The sequence below is a fragment of the Phyllostomus hastatus genome, unplaced genomic scaffold (genome assembly GCF_019186645.2).
Source record: "Phyllostomus hastatus isolate PE091 unplaced genomic scaffold, TTU_PhHast_1.1 phas_contig_86, whole genome shotgun sequence".
Classification (NCBI taxonomy): Eukaryota; Metazoa; Chordata; class Mammalia; order Chiroptera; family Phyllostomidae; genus Phyllostomus; species Phyllostomus hastatus.
Genome location: NW_025333977.1, coordinates 77,932,859 through 77,949,358, shown reverse-complemented (window position 1 = coordinate 77,949,358; position 16,500 = coordinate 77,932,859). Strand labels below are relative to the sequence as shown.

At 36.0% G+C, this 16,500-nt stretch overlaps 1 pseudogene; it reads right to left on the bottom strand.

Moving 5' to 3' along the window:
• Nucleotides 1-1,181: 1,181 nt before the first annotated feature.
• LOC123827432 lies at nt 1,182-1,575 on the bottom strand (annotated as a pseudogene).
• Between the last annotated feature and the right edge of the window lie 14,925 nt (nt 1,576-16,500).

Here is a 16,500-nt window from a genome sequence, read left to right as displayed (position 1 = left end):
AATATTTCACTAAAGAGAAACAGCACTTGGTAGATTTTGAACCTTTCATTTTCCCTTCTTTTTGAGTAAATATAGATTTATTAACCAAAAATGAATGACAGAGTGTCATTTAATCTGAGTCAATCACTGTGATGGTGTCAACCACGAGGCCAGGTACTCCAGCTAGAAAACTAATATTTGGGGTTCTTTGAGAACAGAGAAGAATATGAATTTAACACAGAAAAGCTCATTGTAAAAGTATACTTTCCATGAATATAATGAATAATTATGTCAAATGCTATTTTGCCTTACATAATAAAATTGGAGATATAGTCCCAAGAAAGTATAAATAAAAATGAAAAATATAGTAAATCTTTTAAATATCTCATTTTTAAATTGTCTTTTAATTTTTTTCCTTTGAAATAATAATTCCATTTCTTGGAATTTATTCCAAGAAACTAGAATTTTTCTCAAATAAGGACTTTCTAAGCATTATTTATAAGAATAAAATTGTATCAACAACTTAAAAATCTCTCACTAAAGGGTGACTGTAACTTACGGAAAATCATCTAATAAGATTATTTCTTCTTTAAATATTATATCTTCAGACAACTTTTAATATCTTAAAAATGTTCATAGTTTAATGTTAGAAAATAAAAAAACAAGTTATTGTATATATTTTTAACACTTTATATACATAAATATACAGAAATGAGGACTAAAGGAAATAAAACAGCATCTGTGCTCCATAAATAGTAAAATATATTATTTTCTTTTTATACTATTATATATTTTACACATTTTCTATCAACATAAAGATATTTCTTTTTGAAGTGAGCAGGCAGGAGGAAACTTTTGGAGGCGATAGATATGTTAACAGCATAGACTGCAGTGATGGTTCCACATGTGTATATGTATCTCCAAATACATTAACTTGTAGATATTAAATATTATGTATAGTTTTTTGTATGCTAATCATATTTGATAAAGTGGGTTTCTTTTTAAAAGATTTCTAATTGTTAATTTTTCCAAATCTAATACTCAAAATTTCATATGCAATAAGAAATAAATTTATGTAAAAATACCTTTCAACAATTCAGAAAATTTCATTAAAAAAATTTCATGTATGTACTAAATGTTGTGTCAATTACTATAATTATTGTTTCATTTTATTAATTTTTTAAAAATTTTTAAGCCAAGCTTTAGCCAGCTTTAGGAAAGTATAATTTTGCATGATTTACAAAATTTCCACCAGTCTGCTCTGGCATGATTCTAAGGATATCAGAATCACCTGGATCAATGATAGCCAGTGTGCATACTGTATAGTATTTTCCACATGATGCTGTGCCCAATTCAATATTATTGCCACTGCAGTGATGGACAGCACTCTTAGCCAACATGGCATAGTACTCCATTTCTGATTTCCTTAAGGCTGGACAGTGTTGGCAAGGATGACCAGTTTTCCTTTGCCTCGTCTGATCATCTTCAGAGTCTGCTTGTACCCTAGCACATATTTTCCACTTTTCATAGCAAATTGGAGCTTAGAGCTGATACACTCCATCTGGTGACTGTTGTTGTCTTCTTTGCAGCCACCATCTTCCTGCCTTCGGTGTGAGACAGCCCCAACAAAAAGCAGCCAGCCAGGGAGGGAGAATGGCTAATAGTTTTTAAATTTAATTAGTTAATAATTAAGTAATTATGTTTTATTGTTTGTTTCTCATTTAACAATGATGATAGTTTTTCTTCCCTGGAAAGTCTGTTTTGTCATTCCATTCAACATGTTATCAGTAATCATTAACCATAATTAGCTACCTGATTATATGATCTCTATGTGCTGCTTAATTATGAGTTCAATGCCTATACCGCATAACAACAGCAACATTTTCTAAATGATGCTTATGGAAAAAAGTTTCCATCATCAAATAAATTTGGAAATCACTGCTTAACATCTCCCACCACTTCCCAACTTTGGAAAGTCAGAATTTAAACACGGATATTTCTTGAGAAGTACTGCTGTATAAGAACCTGTATAACTTTATTTAACCCATTCTTTCCCAAAATGATTTTTACAGAATCCTTTCCCAGAATTTATCTTTTAATAATATGAAAAACTAGTGTCCAGGGGCAGTGCTTAGCAAGCTTCAATTTGGAAAAGCAACACCTGAAATAGTGATGAAATCCATAGTCTAGTAGGTCAAGGATGAGGCCTGAAGTTTTGCATTTCTGGCCATATGCTTGGTGACTCCGGTATTGCAGGTGTGTTAACAGTTTGAGTCCTAGTACAAGAGACCATACTTTAGGAATAGATAAAATCCTGAAATACATCCTCTACCCACCCACTCACATATACCCGTTTTTCTCTGTAAACTAGCATTCTTTCATCAGATATTTATTATCTGTAAACTAGCATTCTTTCATCATAGACACTGTGTGAGACATGGTATCAAATGAGTGCCAAACATAAGCTTTAAAAATTAGATATCTGGTGGCCAAGATGAAGGTGTAGGTAGACACACTGTGCCTCCTCACACAACCAAAATAAGGACAACAACAATTTAGAAATAAGATAACAGCCAGAACTGACAGAAAATTGAACTGTATGGAAGGCAGACAACCAAGGAATTAAAATAGACACATTCATCCAGACTGGTAGGAAGGGCAGAGTTGTGCTGCTGGGTGGACAGGGGTTACAGAACAAAGAGTGGTGGCACCAGGTGTGCAAGACATCCCAAGCACACAAGACAGCAGCGGGCAGACCCTGGGTGCACAGAAGGAGGCAGACAAACCCCGGGCCCTGGGTGGCAACAGGTAGGCCCAGCAAGGCGGCGATTGTGAAGCAAGGCACTGCGCACAAGACATCTGGCTGGCTGGCCAGGCAGTCCCAGGGTCCCAGTGCACTGGGACTAGAGCCTCAGGGCACTGATTGAAAACACCTAAGGGGGGTGAGTTGCTGGGAGAGGCTCCCAGCCTCACAGGAGAGTTCATTGGAGAGACCCACAGGGTCCTAGAAAGTGCACAAGCCCACCCACATGGGAGTTAGCACCAGAAAGGCCCAGTTTGCTTGGGGGACGCAGCAGAAGGGACTGAAATCCGACAAAGAGCACAGCAAGCACCATTGTTCCATCTTGGACCCCGCCCCCACATACAGCATCACAACCCAGCAACTGGGTTGCCCCAGCCCTGGTGAACAACTAAGACTCTGTGCCACATACATAACAGGCACATCAAGACAAAAATAAAAATGGCCCAAACATAAGAATAGATCAAAGCTCCAGAAAAAATACAACTAAGTGACAAAGAGATAGCCAACCTATCAGATGCACAGTTCAAAGCACTGATGATCAGGATGCTCACAGAATTGGTTGAATTTGGTCGCAAATTAGATGAAATAATGAAGGCTACGCTAAGTGAAATGAAGGAAAATGCACAGGGAACCAATAGTGATGGGAAGAAAACTGGGACTCATATCAATGGAGTGGATCAGAAGGAAGAAAGAAACATCCAATCAGAAAAGAATGAAGAAACAAGAATTCAAAAAAAATGAGGAGAGGCTTAGGAACCTCCAGGACATCTTTAAACATTCCAAAATCTGAATCATAGGGGTACCAGAAGGGGAAAAGGAAGAGCAACAAGTGGAAAAGGTATTTGAACAAATAGTAAAGGAGAACTCCCCCAATCTGACAAAGGAAATAGACTACCAGGAAGTCCAGGAAGCTCAGAGAGTCCCAAAGAAGTTGGACCCAAGGAGGAACACACCAAGGCACATCATCATTACATAAGCCAAGGTAAAAATAAAGGAGAGAATCCTAGAAGCAGCAAGAGATAAGGAGACAGTAACCTACAAAGGAGTTCCCATCAGACTGTCAGCTGATTTCTCAAAAGATATCTTGCAGGCAAGAAGGGGCTGGAAAGAAGTATTCCAAGTCATGAAAGGCAAGGACCTACATCCAAGATTGCTCTATCCAGCAAAGCTTTCATTTAGAATGGAAAGGCAGATGAAGTGCTTCTCAGATAAGGTCAAGCTAAAAGAGTTCATCATCACCAAGCCCTTATTTTGTGAAATGTTAAAGGGACTTATCTAAGAAAAAGAAGATAAAAAACATGTATAGTAAAATGACAGCGAACACAATTATTAACAACCACAACTAAAGCAAAAACAAAAGCAAACTAAGCAAACAACTAGAACAGGAATAGAATCACAGAAATGGAGATCATCTGGAGGGTTATCAACAGGGGAGTAGGAGGGCGAGAGGGGGGAAAAGGTACAGAGAATAAGTAGCATAGATGGTAGGTAGAAAACAGACAGGAGGAGGGCAAGAATAGTATGGGAAATGTAGAAGCTAAAGAACTTATGATACATGGACATGAACTAAAAGGGGTGAATGTGAGTGGGAGAGGGTGTGCAGGGTGGAGGGGAATGAAGGGAGGGGGAAATGGGACAACTGTAATAGCATAATCAATAAAGTATATTAAAAAAGAATTAGATATCTGGAAAAAGAATAGTTTTGGGTATAGAAATGCCTTCTGTTGTCTTTCCACCATGGGTTATTTCATAGTATGAACATCCTGGTTTAATATATTACTGAATGGGCACTTAACATGAAATGTCTGTAGCCTAGGTGGGGCTCTCAGCTATAATAAATTCAGATGGCATCTCACTTGTGTGGGTACCTTATTTAGTATCAGTATTTCTGTTCCTTTGAGAAGTTCACAGCTGCCTTGTTAACATTTAGACAAAGAGTAAACACTTGCTAATTTACTGAAGCCACATAAATTATCTTAAAAAAAAATTAAAGATTAAATATACACCACATTGTTTAAATTTTACTGTCTCTAAGACAGTGGTCTCCACCAAGGGCAATTTTACTCCCCAGGGACACTTGGCAATGTCTGGTGACATTTTTGGTTGTCATACAAGGCACAGAGGGGTGCTTCTGAAATCTAATCAGTAGAGATTAAGGATGCTGCTAAACATCCTACTATGCACAGGTTAATCCCCCACAACAGAGAATTATCTGGCTCCAAATGTCAATGATGTTGAGGGTGAGAAACCCCACTCTAAGGCTAAGCACTTGTGCTGTGTCTTAATATTGTCTTTGATTTAATGCAGTACATAGATTGGAAAACTTAAACAGAATGTGGAAAAAAGGATCTATTCTCTAGATCCGTTTTACCTGGGATATATTTCGTGCTGATTTTCAAATAAAAATGAAGAGGAAAACTGTAGTAGTTGTCAGCTTTCCTGAGAAGTTTAAGGTATTTAAGCAGACTACTGAAAATTCCAGTGGGCATAGTCATAGTCATAGGAAGGGAGCCAAAAAGCTAATGTGCCATTATCTAGTTATAACTGGTGATTTTTCAGAAACTAAGGTGTATACACAATGTATGGGTGACATGCTATTTTTATAAATATACCAGGCAACAAAAATTACAATGTTGTTTCTCAATTTCATCAGCATATAACACCACTAGAGTGACAAGAGGAGGCATGTTTATTTGGATTTTTAAATTTAACTAATTAATGGTTTTATAAAAATTGACATTGTTTAAACTGGGGAAAAATGTTGTAATAGTGGGTTCTTTGATATGAAGACTACATAAATTTGAATGTGAGGAATAACTGGTCAAGATGGAATCTGCAAAAATAAGTAACAGGATTCAATATGCTTATGCTGTAATATGCCCATAAAAATTACCTAATTATGGCTAGGGAGGAGTATTGTCTCAATGAGCTGCTTGGGATTTAGAATATGTGAAAAACAATTGAATGTGGTGGCATCCAGAAAGCTAAATGAAAGGCCTCAGAGGTTAATAGGGTATGCACAGCTTCAACTCAGCTGGAATGGCAGAGGTGGTAATCTGGCATGCCAAGGCAGCTGGGGAGTGCTGGAAAGGCCGTTACAATCAGGGAAAATTAGGTGCACCAGACACAGCAGTGAGGGACTAAAGGAATTCCAAAGAGGAGAGTGAAGATACAAAACGAATCTGTGCTGAGAAAAGTCAGAAGTCAGTGTGTGCACTGCCATCAGATCGGGTTCAGCATGGTAAGGAGTCACAATTATACCAGAGATGGGAACATGAAATTAGACATTGAAAAAGAAAATCCTACAGTACCTACCAGGCTCAATAAAAAGTAGTTTGGGGATGGTAGCTGAAGTTGTTACTATAGAAGAATATTATTTCCCAAAGTGTGGTTAATGGCTTAACTGCAGCAGAAGAATTACCTGAGTCATATTTAAAATACTGATATATGTGCCCCTTAACAGGTCTGAATCAGGAACTGCTTGCCAGACACAAGGAAAAGATTTTCTAGTTTCCAGTGCAATTGAGGTGCACACTCAAGAATGAGCTATACAGCATCTGAAAAAGGGAAGACCACACCAGGGTCAGTGGTCCCTGACCAACACTGGAGCTGATCAAGAACAGAGCAGTAATGCAGTCTGGGGCCTCGGTCTCTGGGACACTGCCCAGAGCACTGACTGTTACCATCAGGGTTGTCCTCAGGATCCTGGTGTGGCCATATCTTAGGTGACTGCCTGCATTTATTTTTTTCTGTGACAATTACAATAAAATATAATATAAAATTAAAAGTATCTCATAAAGGTTAGCATACCATTTTAAAGGTTGTATTAATTTAGTGAGGTGAGAAAATGACTTGGTTCTATGAGGTTTATTTTTTCTCAGAAAATGAACATCTGGAATATAGACAATCTTCTAAGTTTAAAAAAATTTTTTTTTTTTTTTACTTCCCAGATAGAGTGCAAGATTCTGAGGGTCAGAATATGTTCTTTAGGGGGGTAATGGGGGAAAGAAGGGGAAGGGTAAAGTCAAGGAATATGTATAAAGGACCCACAGACAAGGACAACGGGGGAGGATTGACTATGGGAGCAGGGGGTGGGCAGGGCAAGGGAGAGTAATGGGGGGAAAGTGGGGACAACTGTAATTGAACAACAATAAAAAAAGCTTAACAAAGAATATATTCTTTATATTCAAATTTATTTACACTCAAACTATGCTCAATAAATACCTGTTTGAAGACATTAACATAGTACTAGAGAAAAATGTGTAAGAACAAGAAGATGCCTGGTTAAAAATAGTATAAAATAAGTGAACACTTTTATATTCAAATAAGAACTAGCTAAAAATGGGGGGAATTTCTTTCAAAAGTATAGTAAAAAAGGCAAACAAACAAAAAGCTTAAAATACAGAAGAAATGTTCAGAACTATGTGAAGAAAAATTTAATATTGTACTAGGAAGCCTAAAAAATAAATAACAGAACAATACTTCTTATTCATAGTAAGACATATAGTATTTTAAAACTGTCAGTCTCATTAATCCCAGGTAAAATTACAAGTTGGTATTCAATTCCTTTTTATCTCTCTAAAAATATTTTTATTATGGTCAAATATATAGAATATAAAATTCACCATTTTAACCATTTTTACATATACAGTTCAGTGGCACTGGGAACATTCACATTGCTGGGCGGATGCTACCACCATTCACCTTCAGAAAATTTCACTCTTTCAAACTTGAACCTATTCAACACTAACTATCCATCCTTTTCATTCTCCAGCCCCCAGTAGTCACCACTCTACTTCCTTTTTTTACACATTTGACTACTCTAGGTACTTCATTTAAGTGGAAATATACAATACCTGTCTTTTTGTCACTGTTTTTTTTACTTAGCACAGAATCTTCAGGGTTCATTCATGTTGTAGCATGTTTCAGAATTTATTTCCTTTCTGAGGCTGAATAACATTCCATTGTATATGTGTATTCCACATTTTGTTGATCCATTCAACTCTTGCTAGACACTTAGTTTACCTCCACCTTTTGGCTATTGTGAATAATGTTGCTATGAACATTGGTGTAAAATATCTGTCTGAGCCCTTGTTCTCAATTCTTTTGCGTATATATCCAGAAGTGGAATTGCTATTGATCATATGGCAATTCTATTAATTTTAGATTAATCAATTTTAGGTTAATCAACTTAAATTTTTGAAAAGTCATCATACCGTTTTCCAGTAGCTGAACCATTTTATATTTCCAGGAGCAATACACAAAGGTTTTGGTTTCTCCACATCTTTGCTAGCATTTGTCATTCTTATTTTTTATTAAAAGCTATCTTAATAAGTGATATCTCACTGTGGTTTTGATTTGCATTTCCTTAATGATTAGTGATGTTGAGCATTTTTTCATGTATTTATTGGTAATTTGTCTATTTCCTGTGGAGAAATGTCTGTTCAAGTCCTTACCCTGTTTATTTATTGGGTTGTTTATTTTTATTGTTGTTACTGAATTGTAGAAGTTCTTTATAGATTCTATATGTCAATAAAATATGATTTGAAAATATTTTCTTCCATGGTATAGCAGTGATTTTAAACCTTTTTATCTCATGGCACACATAAGCTAATTTCTAAAATTCTGTGGCATGCCAAAAAGTATATTTTTTGACAATCTGCCAAAGATATTTATAATTTTGATTTATTCACACCAGACATCTATTGTTGTGTTGGTTATTGTCATACTTTTATTTGACAATCTAAGGGAAAAGAGGTCAGTGCCCCTGGCTAAATAGTTAGTTTACATGTTTTAAACATTCCTGCAGCACATTAGTCTGCCATGGCACACTGGCTGAAACTCACTGCTCTATTGGTTATCATTTCACTCTGACAAGTGTCTTCTGATGCACAAAAGCTTTTCATTTTTATGAAATCCAGCTTACCTATATTTATCTTCTATTGCCTATGCTTTTGATATTTCATTCTTTTCCTAATTTACCAACTAATTCTAAAGTTCATCTGGAAAAAATACACATGAAAAGATAACTAGGAAATTTATGAAATAGTGGACTAATAGGGAAATAGATTCCCTCATAATAAAATGTATTCTGAAATAGTATTATCTTAGTCCATAGATAGATAGTGAAGTATAGTAGAGAATCTCAGAATGTGTCCCTGTACAATTAGGAATTTAATATATTAGAAGCATAGCATTTCAAATCAATAGTCAATGTTTAAAAAAAACAGGCTGGACATTTGAGAAAAAAAAAGAAATCCTCTTTCTTACCTTTGGTCAAAATTAATTTCAGATTAATCAATGATTTAAATGTAAAAAAATTGATTTAAATATAAAACTTGAAACCAAAAGATTTATTTAAAAGTGTAACAAAATATATATAAGCATTATCTTTCTAATCATATTACAAAACTTAGAAGTATAAGTCAAAATTTTACCATATATCAATTTATAAATCCTATATAGACCTTATACTCTCAGTAAGTCAATTAATTCTCTCTTGTTGAAAAGAATAAAAGCTTGACCCAATAGGTGCATCCATAGCAACTGTTTGAAGACAATGGAGATTTAAAAACTGAAAGCAGCATATGAGTGATTACAGTCTTTGAAAGAAGAAAACACAAAGTAATGTTCCTAACAACAAACTTTATATCCAAATTGACATTTTCTCTGGACATTTTCTAATTTTCTGTCTATGAAGAGTGGGCAGGGGAGTCTATTCAGAAAGCAGCAATCAGGGCTGAGGATGTGCCTGTTAATATATGGAGCTCCCAGAACATCTGAGACCTGAAGAATAAAATCAGAAAGAAGAATCTCAGAGAAATGAGCCTAAAATATGACTACAAATTTCCCTCCAAACACTTGCTGACACTTAAATACCATACATGCAGGATAACATCACAATAAATCCATCTGAAAGCAGTAGGTAGGATGCTAAAACCTCAGCAAAGATCACTGCAGCCATGGAGACAGGGATTGGAGTTCAAAGCCTGTGAAATGGGAGACCTTAATGAAAGCCCTGGCTTTTAGTTATGAACCAGAAAGGGTCACGTGTAGGAATAAGGGGCACATGCTAGTAGAGGGGACAGCCACCTACTATTTTTGTATGTCCCTAGAGTTAAAAATTTTTTCACTTTTACATGGTTAAAAAAAGCAAAGTAAAAGTATTATTATATCAGTTGAAAAGTGTATAATTCAAATCCTGTCAATATGTTGCATTGTAAAATAACCAAGTTCATTTACCTATGTATTATCTATGATGGCTTTTCTGCTCCAATAGTAAAGTTGAGTAGTTGTGACAAATATTGGATGACCAACAAAATCTAGAATATTTATCTGGTCCTTTATAGGAAGGGAAGATTGTATACCCACATACAGAAGAATGAAATCAGAAACTTTTTCTACCCCATGCACAAAAACTACCACAAAGTGGATCAAAGACTTAATCATAAGACTTACAACCATAAAAATCCTGAGAGGAAACATAGGGGAAACCCTTTTTTACATTGGCTGGAAAGTGATTTCTTGGTTATGACACCAAAAGCACAATCAACAAAAGGAAAAACAGACAAGTGAGAGTGCATTAAACTAAAAGTCTTCTCCACGGCAAAGGAAACAATAGGTACAATGAAGAGACAATCTGTGGAATGGCAGTAAATATCCACAAACCATATATCTAAAATATATAAGGAACTCATACAATTCAATAGAAAAAAAAAAACCCACGAATAACCTCATGAAAAATGGGCAAAGGACCTGAGTAGACATTTCTCTTAAAAAGACAATATGAATGCCCTATAGCTATATGGAAAAATGTTCCACATCATTGATCATTAGGAATATGCAAATCAAAACCACAATGAGATATCATTTCACACAGATAAAAATGGCTATCATCAAAAAGGCAAAAAAAAGATAACTGGTGTTGGTAAGGGTGAAGAGAAAAGGAAAGCCTTCTTTATATAATGTGGTAAAATGTAATTTGGTACATCCCTTATGGAAAACAGTACAGAGATTACTTAAAAAATTAAAAATAAGACTACCTCATAACCCAGCAATTCAAGTTCTGAGTATAAGGAAATGAAGTCAGTATCTCAAACAGAGATCTGCACTACCATGATCACTGCAGCAGTATTCACACTAGCAAAGATACAGAAACAACCCTAGTGCCCACCAGCAAATGAATGGATAAATAAAATTGGGTATCCAAACACTATGGTCATTACTGGAGGGAAGTGGGTTTGGGGGGAGGTAGGAGAGGGAAAAGGGGGGATAAATGGTGATTAAAAGAGGCATGACTTGGGGTGGTGAACACATAATACACTATACAGATGATGTATAGAATTGTACCCCTTAAGCCTACATAATTTCATTAACCAATGTAATCTGAATAAATTCAGTTTAAAAAATAAATAAATAAAAAGTACAAATTGGTTGTTACAGAATAGTCATGGGGTATAAAGTGCAACATAAAAAATATAGTCGATAATATTCTAATAACAATAGTATCAGATGGGTACAAAATTTAACAGGATGATCATTTAGAAAGTTATATAATACCTAATCACAAGTTGTACACCCAAAACTAATACAATATTTCATGTCAACTGTAATTTTAAAATAATTTTTAAAAAATTTAAACTGCCTGGCTGGCGTAGCTCAGTGGATTGAGTGTGGGCTGGGAACCAAAGTGTCCCAGGTTCGATTCCCAGCCAGGGTACATGCCTGGGTTGCAGGCCATAACCCCGAGCAACCGCACATTGATGTTCCTCTCTCTCTCTCTCTCTCCCTCCCTTCCCTCTCTAAAAATAAATAAATAAAACCTTTAAAAAAAAATTTAAACTGGGTGTCTATATATAATGGAGTATTATGTAGCCTTAAAAAAAAAAAAGAAGGAAACCCTGCCATATGTGACAACATGGATGTAACTAGAAGACATTTTGCTAAGTGAAATAACCAGAAACAGAAAGAAAGATGAATAAGGCATGATCTCCTTATATACACAAACAAAAATAGTTAAACTTACAGCAGCAAAGGAGTACTGTGGTGGCTACCAGGGATCTCAGGGAAGGGGAAATGTTGGTCTGTGGTTGCAAAGCTTCAGTTCTCAAGATGAGTAAGTTCTGAATATCCAGTGAACAGTAATGTGAATATAGTTAACAATACTGTTTTGTGTATTTAAAATTGTCTAATATAGTAGATCACAAGTATTCTCACCACAGAAAAATGAAAAGAGAAAAATGGTAACTATATAAGGTGATGGATATGTTAATTAGCTTAATTGTGATAATTATTTCACAATGTGTGTGTACATCAAAACATCAAGTCATACACATTAAATAAATACAAATTTTATTTGTCATTACACATCAACAAAGATAGGAAGAGAAACTGAATATAATTTCAACTCCTTAACAGTTAAGGAGTAGTTACATTTCTACAGTCCTCCTAAAATTATTTTGGCCTTTTGAAAGCAACTGTGAGGCTGATGTGGCCACAGGTGAAAATAAGTTTGATACCCCTGTTCTATATCTTAGAAACAAGTCACTAACCCCAACTCATATTCATGGTGTAGATAATGAGATTTCACCTTTTGATCTGAGTAATATCAATAATTTGTGAATATCTTTAAAAACATCACAAAGAGCAATGTGATGCAACCATCATATAAAGAAAAGCAATGCAGCATATCTCATAATAATGGTAAGGATGGTATCCAAGTTTTCAAAGCTTAAAAAGCAAGTTGTTAAATATTATTATAATAGAATTTTATTTTTGAAAAATATAGATAAGTGTGTATATATACACATTTGTACATGTATACACATCTATACTTATTCATATATGTTTATATATTCATATAAAATCTGGAGAGTAAAGTTAACTGAAGAAGGGACTTTTATTTTTACTTTATATTCTTCTAAATGGTATAAATTATTTACAATAGGAATACAATAATTTTTATAATTAAAATTTACTTTTAAAATTTAAAATAAATACTTTGTGCTAGGCATAAGAGTTCCCATTCTTGAACAACTAAATGAGATTAGTGCTGAAGACTGTGGGATTAAAAAAAAGTTATACTTCAGGTACACTGTCAGTTCTAGGTTTAAAAGTACAAAAGTTTCTAGATGGCTTATATTTAGGCAAGTCACTTCTTTTTAATTCATTCTCTTTATTGTTAATATATGGGGGACTGGATGAGAGGGTGAGTAAGGTCTGTATACCATGATGATTGCAGTCCTTTACAAATCATGAGCCGTAGCAACTAGAAAGATCAAAATGTATGAGAAAGAATAGAGAAGTTGTATAGGGAATTTCCGGCCAACATGGAGGCATAGGTAGACACACTGTGCCTCCTCACACAACCAAGATAGGGATAACAACAATTTAGAAACAGAATAACAACCAGAACTGACAGAAAATTGAACTGTATGGAAGTTGGACAACCAAGAAGACAAAAAATAGACACGTTAATCCAAACCAGCAGAAAGGGCAAAGAGGGGTCACGCGGCACAAAGAGTGTTGGGAGCCGTTTAAGGCATCCTGGGGCGTGCAAGCGGTGGCTGGCAAACCCTGGCCGAGGGGTGGAAACTGGCAGACACAGTGAGGCAGCAAATGTGAAGCAAGGCACTGAATGCAACCCAGGATCCCAGCACTGGGAAACAGAGCCTTGGGGCACTGATTGAAAACACCTGAGGGGGATGAGGTGCAGGGAGAGACTCCCAGTCTCACAGGAGAGGTCCTTGGAAAGTCCCACAGAGTGCACAAGCCCACCCACATGGAAATCAGCACCAGAAAGGTCCAGTTTGCTTGGGGGAAGTGGCGGAAGGGACTGAAGTCCAACAGAGAGCAGAGCAAGAGCCATTGTTCCCTCTCAGACCCTGTCCCCATACACAGTGTCAAAACCCAGCAACTGGGTTGCCCCTCTCTGGTGAAAACCTAAGGTTTCACACATCATATGTAACAGGCTCGACCATACCAAAATAAAGAAAAAAAAAAGAGTGAGAGATAGCTCAAGCAGAAGAACAAATGAAAGCCCCAGAAGCCATCCTTTTAAGCAATGAAGAGATAGCCAACCTATCAGATGCACAGTTCAAAGCACTGATGATCAAGAGGCTCATAGAATTGGTTGATTTTGATCACAAATTACAAAATGAAAAAATGAAGGCTACAATAAGTGAAATGAAGAAAAATGCACAGGGAACCAATAGTGATAGAAAGAAAGCTGGGTCTAACATCAATGGAGTGGACCAGAAAGAGGAAAGAAACAACCACACAGAAAAGAATGAAGAAACAAGAATTCAAAAAAATGAGGAGAGGCTTAGGAACCTCCAGGGCATCTTTAAACATTCCAACATCCGAATTATAGGGGTACCTGAAGGAGAAGAGGAAGAGCAACAAGTGGAAACATTATGTAAACAAATAGTAAAGGAGAACTCCCCCAATCTGACAAAGGAAACAGACTACCAGGAAGTCCAGGAAGCTCAGAGAGTCCCAAAGAAGTTGGACCCAAGGAGGAACACACCAAGCCACATCATCATTACACTAGCCAAGGTAAAAATGAAGGAGAAAATCTTAGAAGCAGCAAGAGATAAGGAGACAGTAACCTACAAAGGAGTTCTCATCAGACTGTCAGCTGATTTCTCAAAAGAGACCTTGCAGGCAAGAAGGGGCTGGAAAGAAGTATTCCAAGTCATGAAAGGCAAGGACCTACATCCAAGATTGCTCTATCCAGCAAAGCTTTCATTTAGAATGGAAGGGCAGATAAAGTCCTTCTCAGATAAGGTCAAATTAAAGGAGTTCATCATCACCAAGCCCCTATTATATGAAATGTTACAGGGACTTATCTAAGAAAAGAAGATAAAAAAATATGCATAGTGAAATGACAGAAAACACAATTATTAACAACTACACCTGAAACAGAAACAAACTAAGCAAACAACTAGAACAGGAACAGACATGGAGATCACCTGGAGGGTTAGCAGCAGGACAATTGGAGGAGGAGAGTGGGAAAAGGTATAGAGAATAAGTAGCATAGATGGTAGGTAGAATATAGACAGGGGAAGGGCAAGAATGGTATGAAAAATGTAGAAGCTAAAGAACTTATGACACATGGACCTGAACTCGAGGGGGAGAATATGGGTCAGGGAGGGGATGAAGGGGGGTAATGGGACAGCTGTAATAGCATAATCAATAAAATATTTTTAAAAAAGAAGCTGTATTGGTGCTATACCTTAAATACATCAACATGATGTGTTTCTCAGTGAAATGTCAGCTTCTGGAGTTTGTAGCTAGGCTTTTGATATTACAGCAATAGTATGAAAACCAGACTTCTCAAGACAGATGCCTTCAATTCCACTTAACAGGAAACAATTTTTTTTTTGCTTCAATGAAAGATGTACAGAACTTCAATATTTAAAATTTTGAAGTTCCCTAAGTAAATGTCCTTACTGTCTTCCCCATTTAAAACACCTTTTCTCATGTCCCACTCTTTGAAACAAAACCATTTAAAGAAATAAATTCATCAGCATACAATAGTACAAAAAAGCAAATCATAAGCATGCATATTCACCTCATGTTTCAGCTTTCCCCTAACCTGCTGATGCCGCGGATATGGTTGACTAAACAAATAAACATTTTGCATGTGGTGTAGATGATAGTCACAGCCTTAAAAACCTAGAAGTAAAAGTATTATCACAATTTAAGCTTTTTTTCCCTTTAGTGTCAAAGTAAGCAATTCTCAAGTTTCAAATGGGCTGTGTCCCAGAATTTAGTTTTTAAATCAGCAGTATAGAAGTAGGAATAAACTCTCTCCCAACAGAAACAGTATTATAAATGCTTCATGTGTTTGCAGTCTAAACCACAATGACCTACTTAATACATAATGTACCCAAATTGGAGTATTTTTGAGGGATAGTGGAACCTAATAAAGGAAGAAAACCTAGTTGGAATCTTAAATGAGGAAGTTGTCGATGAGATTCAGTGTCCTCCTCTCTAAAATAGTGCTCATTTCCAAGAGTTGCCCCAAGGAATATCTTAGATCATTGTGTAGGTGTCAGTTTGCATCAAGAAGGGGTTGTTTGCTGTACATCACAATTGTGGCAATAACTAAGCTATGAAAAGGAGCTTGCTTAATTTTAATCACAGCCCCAAGTAGCATCTGAAGGATAAGTACTGCTTCAGCTCTGGAGGAGCAGAGTGGAGCCTCAGCACACTGGCATCCACACTCGCTGATGATAAACACCACACACTCTGGAGGCAGAAGGATCAAGTTCACAACCCTGGAGGTGGGGCTGGTGGTATAGTAGTGAGCCTAACTGCCTTCCAAAATCCTGAATCTACCACCTACCAGATATATAGACTGAAAGAATGTGCCTCAATTTCCTCATCTGAAAACTGAGAATAATAATAGCAGATTAATAATAATAATAATAGATTAACAAAGCAATGCATGTAAAATACTTTTTAAAATTCCTTGCTGGTAATATTTTTCTAGAATTAAGCTTACTAACTATTGTTTCGGTGCATTCTAACTAAAAAAAAGTTTAAACAAAAAAGAAAACATATAATACTGCTCAAGCCAGTTAGGGAAAATATTACAAGTTAATTTCAAAAGTATTCCTTTTGTTTGTTTAAAGAACATTTCTTATTTATGGATTCAGTATTCAAAGTTCTATGTATTCTTTAGTTCATCCTGATAAAACAGTGTAAAAGAA